Raw genomic sequence first — 15,666 nt, forward strand, 5'->3', positions numbered from 1 at the left:
ATCAGGGCTACACATAGAGACAAACAATCACACTCACATTCACATCTATGGACAATTTAGAATTACATTAACCTCGGCATGTTTTTAGATTTTCTAGCTGCGAGGTGACGGTGCTAACCACCGATCCACTGTGCAGCATGTCATTCTAGTGAGCAGGAAATTTTAAAAGAAGCGTAGGTGGACATGATGTGAGAAAGTTACAGAGCCTGGGAGGAGGTTGGGGTGGATGGATGTGTCGATAAAATATTGAACTCTCATGTGGGAGCTTACGTTTTCTGTTTCGAATCGATTGTCAGCGGGTTTTTTTAAAAAAACTTTAGCTTAACCACTTTATTGTAGCTATGATGCCAAATCCCAAACCCTGATCCTTACCTAAACAAGTTGCTTTTGAAGCCCCCGTGGGTCACATTCAGAGGGCAGTTGAACATCACCTATGGGCTGTTCAGGCTGAAGGGCACGTTGGCTAATTTAGCTTCAGCTTTTGGTATCTCTATAACTGGATTGACAATTCAGCTGCAGCTCACAGTCATATCAGCTATTTCAAATGCAAAATGAAATCTTCAGCAGAAAACTTTTTTAAGAATATATATAACCTTTTTTTTTTTTTTTTTTACAGTACAAAAATATTTTACAGTGTTTTTTCAGGTTTAGGTTATCTTTACTGCACCTGCCCTTGCAATCATCATCACTGAATTACTAAATGTCATTAAATGTCTTTGGATGCCATTATTGAAAGTGTATTTATCTGGCAGTAGAGCTGTGCAATTACACAAATAGTGAGAGAAGTGTTCGGCCAGAAAGACCAGAAAAACGTGGGTTTTTTTGTCTGTCATGATGGATTACAAGACATTTGTAAAATTTTCTATTGCATTATGCATGTTGTACTATGTGTTGAAAAGTGTAACAATTTAGTTTGTTTAGTTTTATTAAAGTAAATTATAGTGCAAAGTCACTGGATGTTTGCTGACTGAATTAATGGTAAATTCTGTTAATAAATGAAACAGACGAAAACACGAACACCACTCTTACCACCAGCTTGCTGAAAAATGAAACATCAGATATTCATTTCAAATTGGTAGATTAATAATAGTTATTCATTGGTACAAGACTGCCATCCTCCTACAAACTGTATTGACAGACCTGGCATCACATTGTCCAATTATTTGACAGAGCAGACGGCGTACCAGAGAGAAGTCTGCTCTTACCACGTCTTTAGCGTTACAGTTGGTTTGGATCTGCAATTCTCTGTACACATTTCAGTTCTGGTGCTCGTTCCACAAAGCCAATTTTAGTTTATACTGATAGCTCCACTGGTAAACAAAATGGAGAAAAGACAGTTCACAATGAAGTTGTTTATTTGAATGTTGTTGTTTTTTAAATCTGTGCTATTGCAGTTTATCATACAGGTCTGAGAATGTATTGTAATGAACAAGCTCTGGTACTTGCATCATTAATATATAGTTAACCACAAAATCATTTCAGACATTACAAATAAACTGTACAAGGTCTGGAAGTTATGGTCGGGAGAGTTTTAAATCTTTCTTTCAGTCATTTTTCTCACCACACACAGTAAGATTTCATGACAAAAATTAACCATTTGTTATCTTGCCATCACTTTCAATTAGCAAATAATTCATCTCATGCTGTTTTACATTAATGCTTCACTTCTCTTGTCTGTGAGAAAAAAATAAATTGCTCCCAGCTTTGAGGACAACACAAAATCAAACAATCTCGTGTTCATATCTAGCTGGAGAAAGGCTCACAGTAACCGTTGCTTTCAGTCTATTATTTCCATCCATAATGTGCACAGGTGCAGCTTAATTCAATTGGAAGACGTTGCTGTGGTTATACACAAATAATACATCTCCATGTTACCAGTAAAGCCGTTGTCATGGAGATGATAAGGCTTATATAAGCTCAAATGTATTTTGTTCAAAACAAGTATTGTCTTCCCTGTGCTCATTTCATTATGATTTGTTATACCCACACATATAACGGTAAATTGATTCAACTGTCTCTGTCTTTTCAGACAGGCACAGTTATAAAGCAATACACTTAAAAATGCTTTCTCTTTTTTTTTGAATGGCTAGCAAGGCACGAAGGATCTGCTCTCAGGCAAAGACCTTCTGTGCCATCTGCAAAAGTTGATAACAGGCATTTTGCATTTCCCCTCAGTATCACTTTCATCTGTATCACTGTCACAAGCAGGGCTGCAGCTTTGATATTAAAACTCAGACGTCTGGTTTCACGAAAAACAATGAGATGATTTGAATCCTTACCTTTCAACCAAGTATGCACGGGTGATGGAAAAAAAATACTCTTGCAGTGGTTTGGTTGTCATTCACATCACCTTTAGCCTCCTGTCTGCTTCTAGATCCAGCACCTACCAGCTTTCAGCAGAGGATTAAACAGCTATTGACAGAGAAGTGACGTGATTGACAAGTTAAGGTTTCCTTCCTTGTCAGAAGGGCCTCTGTGTCTGTCTGGCCCATTCCTTCCCAGAACTCACATTTCACATTCCAGCGTGACTTGAACAACTTCTGAATTTCTCTGCTGTGAAATACGAGTGAATTTCTGGAGCCCTGCTATTCGCACTGCGTGTCTAAAATGACTCCTGTACATCGAAAGGGGGATGAAGTTCTTGAATAAACTATCAATCATGTGTTATGTAAAGTTCTTACTCTGCTGTTTGTGTGCCTTGAACAAGGTTCTCTCATAGCTGCCTGTGTCCAGTGTTCATCAGTGCAGCAACACCTACAGTCTGCTGCAGTCACTCGTCTCAGATGAGGGAATTTTCAGTCTCAGTGAAACATGTGGGAGTATGTAGTTACTGTACATTTATTTTAAGAAGCCTTTGACTATTTCAACTGAAAGAAGGGCTGACTGCTGGTGGGTATCACCACTTGAATAACCCCTGTTTGGTTATGATTTTGTCTGGAGAGCCCCTGCGTTTGGAGGCGCAGCACTCTTGCTTTACTGGCACACTTTCAGCACTGTAACAACACGATAAGCGTTGTGTTTCTTCAAAAATTTCGACAGCTAAGTGGAAAAGAAACTGAACGCTGGTGGAGGTAGGTCAGAAAATGAAGCGACGCCACTCTTAATGTTCCTGTCACATGAAATGAAATGCATGGCAGATAAGTTAGCTGTATATCAGTGGGAATGGACAGAGAATTATAGCATAAAGTGTAAAGCTGGAAGGACTTGTCTCTCTGTCTCCCTCAGTCATCTGGACCCACCTGTCCACAGTCAGAGCCTCTTAGAAGATTTGCTGCCGGTTGGGGAATTTGTAGCTGAGCGATGCGTCAGGGGTTGTCATATAAAATGTAAGTGCTTTCCCCTGAGTAATTTAATCACAGACTTTTATGGAGGCATCAGCCAGCACACTGAAAGACAGAGTGAAAGGACTGTAATTGGCATTCTTTCATTCAAAGTAATATATGGAATATGTGGTATAATTACAGCACCGGGTAATGGTCTGAGGACGACTGAAATGCTAACGCGCAGTGATTGGTTTAATGTGTGTTCATCAGGGGGAATTTGCACCGTATTGACTTGTGACTTTTCTTTGGTGGTATTTCATTTCGGCGAGTCAGACATTATCGCGTGGCTTTCATAACCTCCCAACTACTCATTGTGACCATCCGGGATGATGGAACAAGCAGAAAACTTGGTCTTCTCAATAAATGAAACTTAGCAGAAATGGTCTATTATGTGCCAAATGAGTAGCTTGCGTGGGCGATGTCTAAGATCAACTCTCCCGTCATTAAAAAAGCTCTTGAAAAGTCTGGAAACCGTCTTATACAACTTCAGGAGAAATTGCTGTCTGCTTTGTAGCTTGTTACCTGCTTTCATTTTCAAATTTGGGTGACGGCAAATTGTTTGTGGTAAGATTGAGCATGTAATCATTTAAAAGGAAGCTGTACCAGTAGTATTATTAATGTTTGATGCTTTCTTTGTTGTCCTACGTTATGCAGGTGAACAATTACACAGTGACAGGTTTATCTTTTTAAAGTAATTTGTAGAAATCTCATAAATAATAAATCACGGTTTATTTGAACAATATTCCAACAGTAGAATACAAGTCAAATAAAAATATGTCCGTTGTCTTTGATAGTTGACATATCCGTACATGTACAATTCCACAACATTATTTGCATGCGGTTACATTGGGCACATTACTGTTCAAAAGTTTGGGGTCACCCAGGCAATCTCATATTTTTCATGAAAACTCACACTTTTATCCATGTGCTAACATAACTGCAGAAGGGTGTTCTAATCATAAATTAGCCTTTCAACACCATTAGCTAACACAATGCAGCATTAGAACACAGGAGTGATGGTTGCTGGAAATGTTCCTCTGTACCCCTATGGAGATACTCTATTAAAATTCTCAGCTAGAAAAGTCATTTACCACATTAACAATGTCTACACTGGATATATGATTCATTTAATGTTATCTCCATTGAAAAAAAGAGTTTCTTTCAAAAATAAGGACATTTCTAAGTGACCCCAAACTTTTAAACAGTCGTGTATATTTGGTTTCTATGGAGATTCAAGCATATCGCCACTTAATTATTATGCTTCCCGAGTGTACCACATACCCTTTAAGAAGCAGATCTTTGTGTGTGTGATCTATATAAACAATGGCACCACAGCAACTCCTTGTTCCTGAGAAATTGTACATCAAACACAAACTGCATTTGTGGTGACGTAAAAATGATTTTTTACTGGAAACCAGACAGTTCCTGGATGGCCTGGGAGTTGACATGCTGCATGCTGCAGGTTTATGGTACCCTGGGCTTTTCTATTTGCATCAGCCCCCTCATTTCTCTGTCTCTCAGCTAAACCAATCAGATAAATCTACAATTTCACATGGCTTCTGTGCAGTGCGTGTGTGTGTGTGTGTGTGTGTGTGTGTGTGTGTGTGTGTGTGTGCCAGCACGCGGCAACATACAGAAGCTTTAGTTATTCTCCTCCTTAAGAACTTTTCTATAGAGATTTTTATTTGAGTCGTGTAACCTCATCTGATGAGCTCCAGACCTCTGTTGCTCCAAATATACAAGTAAGAGGAATGCATCTTGCCTCACAATTAGCAGTGTAATGTAACCTGATGATGGCGCCACACAAACATCCAAAACATTAGGTGTAGTCACACTTTCCATCATCTCCTTCATCATGAAACATTACTGAAATGAGATCCAGGCTGGGCGAGTGTGTGTGTGTGTGTGTGTGTGTGTGTGTGTGTGTGTGGGGGGGGGGGGGGGGGTGTCTCGGTGAAAAAGAGAAAAAGTGTGGGAGAGACATAGGGGGAGAGTAACAGAGAAACAGAGAAACAGAAGAGGACAACGTTCCACAATCCTCAGATAAACTCAATGTGACAAGATGGTTACTTTCTCCCTCTGCTGTGACAGTTAATTCTGGACTAGGAAAAATGTCAAAAATGTTTAGCTGCGCTTGAGCGGAGTTAATTACAGAGCCCAAGGCAAGTCAAACTAGGGCTGCTAATGGTCCTGACTTACAGATAAAGCTCCATTTACCGAAACAGTTTTTTTAACCACTGATCTAATTTACTTAAAATCAAATATTTTGGCAGCAGCAATTAGATTGTCTCTGTTTAACTTACAATTTAGATTACATTGTCTGGTTTTGTTTCACCTGCCATTAACTTGATGAATGCTCATTCCAGTTTCTGTCATTTAAAAAACACCTTTACCCAATGAGTGCAGTGTATTGTGCGCAGAGGTTTGACATGAGAAGCGAAACCGCTCAGCACTAGTTTGACATTCATGCTCCAAACTGTCACCACCTGACATTTAGACCCCCTGACCACCTATTAAACAGTCACTCTGTCTGCTTCTATGCGTCTCTGTCTGCCTCTCTCTTTCTCTCTTTGTCTCTTTCTTTCCTTTGAGGTCAGTGAACCACAGTGTTAGTGTTTCCAAGCCGCTCTTACATGTCTTTGTGGTTGCATCACTTCCTCCTCACAGGTCCCCTTGGCACTGCTGCACTGACACGTGAAAGTCTATGAAACAGCAATCAAGACATCAGTAGCACAGGGGCCGGGGCCAAGTGAACCCAGTCCCAGAGATCAGGACCCAGAGATGGCCCGTGAAATGAGTTGGAGTAGGAAAATCACCAGAGGGATATTCCACGCTCCGCTGCCAATTTCACTATCATAATCAACCTCAGCTTGTAGAATGATATTATAGGGCCAACTATTTTCGCTGACACTTTTTTTTTGTGGTGCAGATGATAAGAGAGATGAAAAGGAATATGCAGGGGATGAACTGTAGACTGTGCCAAAAGAAAAAAAAATTGAAATGCAGATCTTTTTTGAGTTTTAAATATTCTAAATAAAAAAATATGAATTATTTTCAAAGTTGACGCCCGGTTAGTCAGTGATTAATGTCATTATGTGCTGCTAAACATCAAAATACTGACAAAACAAATGTTGATGTTTGTTTCTTTCTTTTATACACACGTGGACAAAATTGTTGGTACCCCTCAGTTAAAGAAGGAAAAACCCACAATTCTCACTGAAATCACTTGAAACTCACAAAAGTAACAATAAATTAAAATTTATTGAAAATTAAATAATCAAAAACAGCCATCACTTTTGAATTGTTGATTAACATAATTATTTAAAAAAACAAACTAATGAAATAGGGCTGGACAAAAATGATGGTACCCATAACTTAATATTTTGTTGCACAACCTTTTGAGGCAATCACTGCAATTAAACGATTTCTGTATTTGTCAATGAGCGTTCTGCAGCTGTCAACAGGTATTTTGGCCCACTCCTCATGAGCAAACAGCTCCAGTTGTCTCAGGTTTGATGGGTGTCTTCTCCAAATGGCATGTTTCAGCTCCTTCCACATATGTTCAATGGGATTCAGATCTGGGCTCATAGAAGGCCACTTTAGAATAGTCCAACGCTTTTCTCTCAGCCATTCTTGGGTGTTTTTGGCTGTGTGTTTTGGATCGTTGTCCTGTTGGAAGACCTATGACCTGCGACTGAGACCAAGCTTTCTGACACTAGGCAGCACATTTCTCTCCAGAATGCCTTGATAGTCTTCAGATTTCATCGTACCTTGCACACTTTCCAGACACCCTGTGCCAGATGCAGCAAAGCAGCCCCAAAACATTACTGAGCCTCCTCCATGTTTCACCGTAGGGACAGTGTTCTTTTCTTCGTATGCTTGGTTTTTGAGTCTACGAACATAGAGTTGATGTGCCTTACCAAAAAGCTCCAGTTTGGTCTCATCTGTCCAAAGGACATTCTCCCACAAGCTTTGTGGCTTGTCAACATGCATTTTTACAAATTCCAGTCTCGCTTTTTATGAGTTTTTTCAGCAGTGGTGTCCTCCTTGGTCGTCTCCCATGAAGTCCGCTTTGGCTCAAACAACGACGAATGGTGCGATCTGACACTGATGTACCTTGGCCTTGGAGTTCACCTTTAATTTCTTTGGAGGTTGCTCTGGGCTCTTTGGATACAATTCCAACGATCCGTCTCTTCAATTTGTCATCAATTTTCCTCTTGCGGCCACGTCCAGGGAGGTTGGCTACTGTCCCGTGGGTCTTGAACTTCTGAATAATATGAGCCACTGTTGTCACAGGAACTTCAAGCTGTTTAGAGATGGTCTTATAGCCTTTACCTTTAAGATGTTTGTCTATCATTTTTTTCCGGATGTCCTGGGACAATTCTCTCCTTCGCTTTCTGTTGTCCATGTTCAGTGTGGTACACACCTTTTCACCAAACAGCAGGGTGACTACTTGTCTCCCTTTAAATAGGCAGACTGACTGATTATGAGTTTGGAAACACCTGTGATGTCAATTAAATGACACACCTGAGTTAATCATGTCACTCTGGTCAAATAGTTTTCAATCTTTTATAGAGGTACCATCATTTTGTCCAGGCCTGTTTCATTAGTTTGTTTTTTTTAATAATTATGTTAATCAACAATTCAAAAGTAATGGCTGTTTTTGATTATTTAATTTTCAATAAATTTTAATTTATTGTTACTTTTGTGAGTTTCAAGTGATTTCAGTGAGAATTGTGGGTTTTTCCTTCTTTAACTGAGGGGTACCAACAATTTTGTCCACGTGTGTAAAGATCTCCTATTAGCTTTTGCAAGACAGCAGCTTGATGTAACCCTCAGCACAATCTTACTGAAACCTAAAAGGTCTTGCAGCTATTGTCAACAAGGTTATCACTCAGTATTGAAGAGTATCTTTGATACTCTGAACATCCTGCTATACAAATATAGGATGAAACTTAATGTCAAAAGTGCTTTACCATCTGCAATATGTCAGTGCAGCAGACAAATACCACTCAGCGTGTTGAATCAATACTTGCTTTCAGGTTTACCGACACATCCAAGTCCTTGAACTCACATATCAACATATAAACACATGTATAGCCAAACCGTGCTTTCCTGACAACATACATGATCGCAAACTGAGAGGCCATATGTTGAAAAAGTACCCTGACAGCTTACTGAGGTGACTTTTACTTTTCTGTAATGCCAGTTTATTGTAAATCAAAACTGCTTGCAAATAAATAAATTAGGGTGGGTAAAGTCCTGGTTATGTTTTCTCACATTTTATATTGATTTTGAGTGTGTGGTGAATTCTTAGAATCACAGACGAGACACTGGAAAAAACCGATAGCGTCACCAAATAGTCCCTAGTGTTTCAGGCAACAAAGAGAAGGAATGCAGCAGTTAATCCGATGACTCATTGATGTAAATATTTATTTGAATGTGCTCTGAAAATTATTTTCAAAATGCTCTTGGACATGTATACACTAATAATCCAGAAGTTATTTTTTTGAGAAGACAGAAAAACAGTCATGGAAAAAAAAAAGGAAGAAATGGTGGTTTAAAATGCACACCAGTATGTTCAACCAGTTTGCACAGTAAAAAAGTACATTGTTGTGGTGGTGATAGCACCTTTTGCCCATTTGATAGACTCAGTTTAGTCTAGAAATTGCTCAGTATGCAGACTTACAGATATTCAGGAAGTAAATGTGGTGTGGTTGAACTGATTAGAATCAAACCACCAACAGTTTGTTCTCCAGTAACTTATTATTATTAGGCATTCATTCAGATACAGTACATTCATTTTCTGATCTCCTACTGTCTTCTTGACCTATTTGCTGTACTTTTTGTGTAATGTTTTTTGGTTTGTTTGATGTACAAATGCCATTGACTTTCTTAAAGCCGAAAAAGCCTGACTGTTTTGGCCCGATCAACATAAAATACAATATTTATAACTGTAGAGTTTCATGTTTCAGCTGACCCACATTTATGATAGACCAGTTTTTTTTATCTACTATGTTTACAGATAATACTGAAGTCAAGAAATTTTAAAGTTTCTCATTTGTCCAGTCAATATAAATTTAGCTTTTGTATGTAAATATGTTTCCTTGTGCGACTGCATGAATGGGAATGCACGAATATGTGCTATTTCTGTGATGTGCAGTTAAAACAGGTGCACTTCTAATGTTCTGCTTATTTTATTGAAAGATTTTCATTTTTAAAGAATACAGATATATTCTCAAACTTGTTTTAAATCCTTTGTGTAATATTTTAATTGAGATTCAGAGCAATTTAGAATTTGCTGAAGAACCTTTTAAAATGGTTCTCTACTGAAATGAGAATCCTACAGATTTCTGTTGAAGGTTCTTTGTAGCTCAATAAAGTTAACACATTTTGCTGGTGTATACATCCTGTCTGTCAGTTTTGCAGTGATGGCAGGTTTCAGACTTGAGTTTGGTTTTGTCTGCAGTCTGATTACAGGTTAGTCTGTTGCATTTTTGACACAAAATTTCTTTTACTAGTTCAGTATCTGTTGCCAAAATCTTTTTGTATGTTCAGTGTTGTGCACATCTTTTTTACTCTTTTTTTGTCTGGTAAAATGCCAAAGTTATTGAAGCAATGAAAACAACTGAATATGGGTCAATATATAATTGAGGGACTTTTGAAGTCCGTGTTATATATCTTGCATACATTTTTATCAAAAGTGAAAAAAATAAGGTTTTTATGCTCATTATGATCATGTCTTTACCAATTCTATAATTATTTATTATGGAAACAATCACTTATTCATAAAAAAAAATCACTAAAATAACTAAATAACCGTCCGAATTTAATAACAACTACTTTCTAATTAGCTAAAAAATAACAAAATGAGCTTATTCAAAAAAAAATTGATTGTGTTATTTTTATTAAGTTGAGATAATCATGACAGATATTTCTTTGTTTGGCAAAAAAATTAAATTTTACATGGAAATTAGAAATTGTGTCTGTGTCTGAGAAATCACTTTCAACTAAGTTACCCACAACAGAAACACCTCTCAAGGAAGTGTGTTAATTCCAGATCACATGACCTGCTCCACATGATGTCATTTCCTCCTGGAGAAAAAATTGGCAAGACTCCGTGAATCCAGAGTGGATTTATCACATGTCAACAAGTTTACTACTATACACACGTGGACAAAATTGTTGGTACCCCTCAGTTAAAGAAGGAAAAACCCACAATTCTCACTGAAATCACTTGAAACTCACAAAAGTAACAATAAATAAAAATTTATTGAAAATTAAATAATCAAAATCAGCCATCACTTTTGAATTGTTGATTAACATAATTATTTAAAAAAATAAACTAATGAAATAGGGCTGGACAAAAATGATGGTACCCATAACTTAATATTTTGTTGCACAACCTTTTGAGGCAATCACTGCAATTAAACGATTTCTGTATTTGTCAATGAGCGTTCTGCAGCTGTCAACAGGTATTTTGGCCCACTCCTCATGAGCAAACAGCTCCAGTTGTCTCAGGTTTGATGGGTGTCTTCTCCAAATGGCATGTTTCAGCTCCTTCCACATATGTTCAATGGGATTCAGATCTGGGCTCATAGAAGGCCACTTTAGAATAGTCCAACGCTTTTCTCTCAGCCATTCTTGGGTGTTTTTGGCTGTGTGTTTTGGATCGTTGTCCTGTTGGAAGACCCATGACCTGCGACTGAGACCAAGCTTTCTGACACTAGGCAGCACATTTCTCTCCAGAATGCCTTGATAGTCTTCAGATTTCATCGTACCTTGCACACTTTCAAGACACCCTGTGCCAGATGCAGCAAAGCAGCCCCAAAACATTACTGAGCCTCCTCCATGTTTCACCGTAGGGACAGTGTTCTTTTCTTCGTATGCTTGGTTTTTGAGTCTATGAACATAGAGTTGATGTGCCTTACCAAAAAGCTCCAGTTTGGTCTCATCTGTCCAAAGGACATTCTCCCAGAAGCTTTGTGGCTTGTCAACATGCATTTTTGCAAATTCCAGTCTGGCTTTTTTATGAGTTTTTTTCAGCAGTGGTGTCCTCCTTGGTCGTCTCCCATGAAGTCCACTTTGGCTCAAACAACGACGAATGGTGCGATCTGACACTGATGTACCTTGGCCTTGGAGTTCACCTTTAATTTCTTTGGAGGTTGCTCTGGGCTCTTTGGATACAATTCCAACGATCCGTCTCTTCAATTTGTCATCAATTTTCCTCTTGCGGCCACGTCCAGGGAGGTTGGCTACTGTCCCGTGGGTCTTGAACTTCTGAATAATATGAGCCACTGTTGTCACAGGAACTTCAAGCTGTTTAGAGATGGTCTTATAGCCTTTACCTTTAAGATGTTTGTCTATCATTTTTTTTCGGATGTCCTGGGACAATTCTCTCCTTCGCTTTCTGTTGTCCTTGTTCAGTGTGGTACACACCTTTTCACCAAACAGCAGGGTGACTACTTGTCTCCCTTTAAATAGGCAGACTGACTGATTATGAGTTTGGAAACACCTGTGATGTCAATTAAATGACACACCTGAGTTAATCATGTCACTCTGGTCAAATAGTTTTCAATCTTTTATAGAGGTACCATCATTTTTGTCCAGGCCTGTTTCATTAGTTTGTTTTTTTAAATAATTATGTTAATCAACAATTCAAAAGTAATGGCTGTTTTTGATTATTTAATTTTCAATAAATTTTTATTTATTGTTACTTTTGTGAGTTTCAAGTGATTTCAGTGAGAATTGTGGGTTTTTCCTTCTTTAACTGAGGGGTACCAACAATTTTGTCCACGTGTATATACTACTATATCTTTATAAACAACTTTCAATTTCAATTTTACTCAATTGTATTTAAGATTTTACAAGAATCTTTCTTTAAAAATGTCATGTGGTGTTTGGTTATAGGCGGCCATGTTGGTTTTAGGCCTGAAATTATATATTGACCCATATATTTTGATGTAAACTGTGTGTTTTTGGACTGTGGGAGGAAGTCAGAGTACCTGGAGAAAACCCACGCTGCACAGGGAGAACATGCAAACTCCATGCAGAAAGATCCCAGGCCGGGACATGTACCTGGAATCTTCTTGCTGCGAGGCAACAGTGATAACCACCAACCAACTGTGCAACCCATCATTTTTCTCCTTTTAATATCAGTCCTCACATATCTTCCTGAAATTCCTTTTCACTATTGATTTGAAAGGGAGGGCGACCTGCATGCACAGAGAAAAATCAAGATCAATGCATGTCTATTATATGTTACAGCAGGAGACCTTTGAAAATCTCTGTATAGCGGAGAATAAGCTCTTGAATGCCTCATTGTGGATGTGTGTGTTCGAGAATGGCCTTTCTTACTGTAAATCTCCAGCACATTGCGCAGATATCTCAGGCAACCGCAGCCAGTCATCTTCATTCACTCCCAATGCACATCTGCCTTTGGTATGAATATGGCTGTCAGTCCCGTAAAGACCATCACAATGGAACACACTCATTAGTATTGTGCTGCACTGTGCTTCACCATCAAGCGCGTACCACCCTTGACTAATTTTCTGTTTGTATCAAGAAACAAAAGCTCTTCCAATCCCCCCATGGGCTCCGGAGTGGCTTTACCGCACATCAAACTATGCTAATTACCTTTTGCATGATTAATTGGACCAATTAGAATTAGTAGAGGAAGGAGATGATTCTTGGCAAGGTGCGAAACATTAATTAGTCGTAAAAAAAGAACGTTTATTAGTGTTCAAATTTAATCTCGCAGAACACAATGGGATTAAGAGGAGAAGGACTGTTAATATGTGGCGTGTTCAATCACTCTTGACTGCAGATGGAATAATGAGTGTCACCGCTTACATTGTGCTCTATCACACACATACACACACGTAGACAGCCTCCATCCCCTACCACAGCTACTGTACTGTTAGAAAACACCCATCTTCATCCATCATACAAAGTGGCAGTTGTAACACAAACATTCCCTCTCTGATTGATGAATCAAGACCATACAAACGACTCATACGCAGTAATCCCATATAAGATTTATGGCCCGGGGACGATGCATTACAAATTTGCAATAACAAAATCAACAACAATAGCAGCAGTGGCAGCAGCAGCAGCAGCTAATGGTGATTTAGCTGCAGCAGCTTTTATAATGGTGATGGTGTAGTAATAACAACGCTGCATTACACCAGGTTCACACACTATATCTGTAGCATGGGAAATGACAGCCGCAGGGCAGTTGTTTGTGCTGCTGAAAAAACAAGCAGGTACATTATGGGCAGTGAGGAGCGTGTGGGTGTTTTCTCACATTTTGCACATTTCATGCAATAAAATAACACAGGGAGTGGCTTCACACTGAGCGAAACCTTGGCCTATAAAAAATAATCTGCACACACTCTGAACATAGAAATAGCTGTTCCATGCTGATCTCTGCTCCACGCTGCATTGTTGTAGATTATGTATGTGTGTTAGAGAATGACTGCAGGTATTTTCTATTTTCCAAGTTAACAAATCCTACTTATAATCTCATGTAATCTCTCTCTCTCTGTGTATTTCTCTCTCTCTCTTTCTTTCTCTCGCTCATATAAGAGTTACAAGCTTGTTGCTTTGTTCCAGGGGAAACACCTAAACAAGTAATAAAAAACCGAGAGTCAGAGGTGAAATATGAAACTTAGAAAAATCACACTGCAGTGTCTTTCCATATCACAAACACAATCTACCAAAGCAGCTGTTTCAGCAATGTGAGCGTTTGGTAGCCTTTAAACATGATAAATATATCGGCCAATGTCTTTGTTGTTGTTTTTTCCACTTCTCTGCTGCATTACATAAGAAACAATTTCAGTGAAAAACCACAGACACTGACAAGTCAAGTGATAACCTAATTACAATGAAATGTTTTGCTGGGAAATCTTTCATTATCGTGTTATTTTGACACGCACCGTGCATCTGAACACACGCATCTCATTTCCACCCTGGCGTGACAATGTGCTCCACGAAAATGAGACGAAATGCCAAGGCATAGACCCCGCCTCCAGATTTCCCACGTCTCAATCTGATTGAGCATCTGTGGGATGTGCCAAACTAATCCACTGTGTCCCAACCCTGCACCCCACAGTTACCAAAGGGTCTGCTCCTAATGTCCCACTGCCAAACACCACAGGACCCAAAGAGGTCCCATGTCCATGCACCGATGCATCAGAGCTGTTCTGACAGCGCAAAAGGAACCTACATAAAATCCAGTGGGTGGTTTAATTGTGTTTACTTATACAAACCTATATTAGAGCTTTATTTGTCGTGATACAGTGATAAATGTATCCCAAATGATAGCAGACTGGCTGCTCTTAATTTGACGTATGAAGAGGTTTCTTTCTATGCAGACATTCCTGACGAAACAAGAAGGATCTTTTAAATGGAAATCCTAAATAGTGGACTCAACTTAATGTCAATCCACAGGTTTCAAAGTAAATCACTGAACGTTCACTAAACTGTTCAAATGAAGTTTCTAAAAACACACAATTACACAAACTTTCCGTGCATGATTTAAGTATTGGCACACCTTTCCTTCCAGTCAACGGACATAACGGTAGCGTATCTAGCTGTGCAGAATGACACATGTTTGATTCACTCTAGAAGGCTGTCTTTGCAATGACCTACCAGCCTACACATGTAAAATGGAAACCTAAAGCTTCCAGAACATCAGAGAATTGACTTTTCAAAGCAAAATGTCATTTTATGGCATGTCTAAAAAGAAACTTAAGGTCACACTGCATGTGTTTCCTCTGACCACAATGATAATGAACATTTAATCTTTGGCAACTTGCGTTCTATCTTTGATTCACATTTTGGTATCAGATGGTTATATGGCTGAATATATGACAATTCTAGCTCAGCATGATTTGAAATAACATGTTTGTCATTGCAGTATACTGTTATTGATCCAACTTGTTTTATCTTTTTCATTGAACTTAACTTAGTGCAGTTTTCTTTGCAGCTTTCAACAGCTTGTGAGCAATTTTTGAACATATTTTTCAGACAGAAATGGGAACTTGCCATGTTTGACATTGTGGGGATCTTTCACTATATTGGAATTTGTATTTTTTTTTCTTCCTTAGTTACTCTTGATTAATATCTAAATGTTAGAAAAATTGAACATTTTTAACACAACTATATCCACTGAGCAGACAGTCTGAGAAAAGTAATTACATTCCAGAGTCATTTGGCCAAATTGCTGTTTCTCTATGTAAATAACCTGGTTTTGAAGCATCATAACAAAGCATACAGTGGCATAGTTGAACACAGATCTGATTAGGAGTTTTCAGCAGAATTTATCTGAACAATCAAGAGT

This window comes from Acanthochromis polyacanthus, chromosome 5 (genome assembly GCF_021347895.1).
Source record: "Acanthochromis polyacanthus isolate Apoly-LR-REF ecotype Palm Island chromosome 5, KAUST_Apoly_ChrSc, whole genome shotgun sequence".
Taxonomy (NCBI): Eukaryota; Metazoa; Chordata; class Actinopteri; family Pomacentridae; genus Acanthochromis; species Acanthochromis polyacanthus.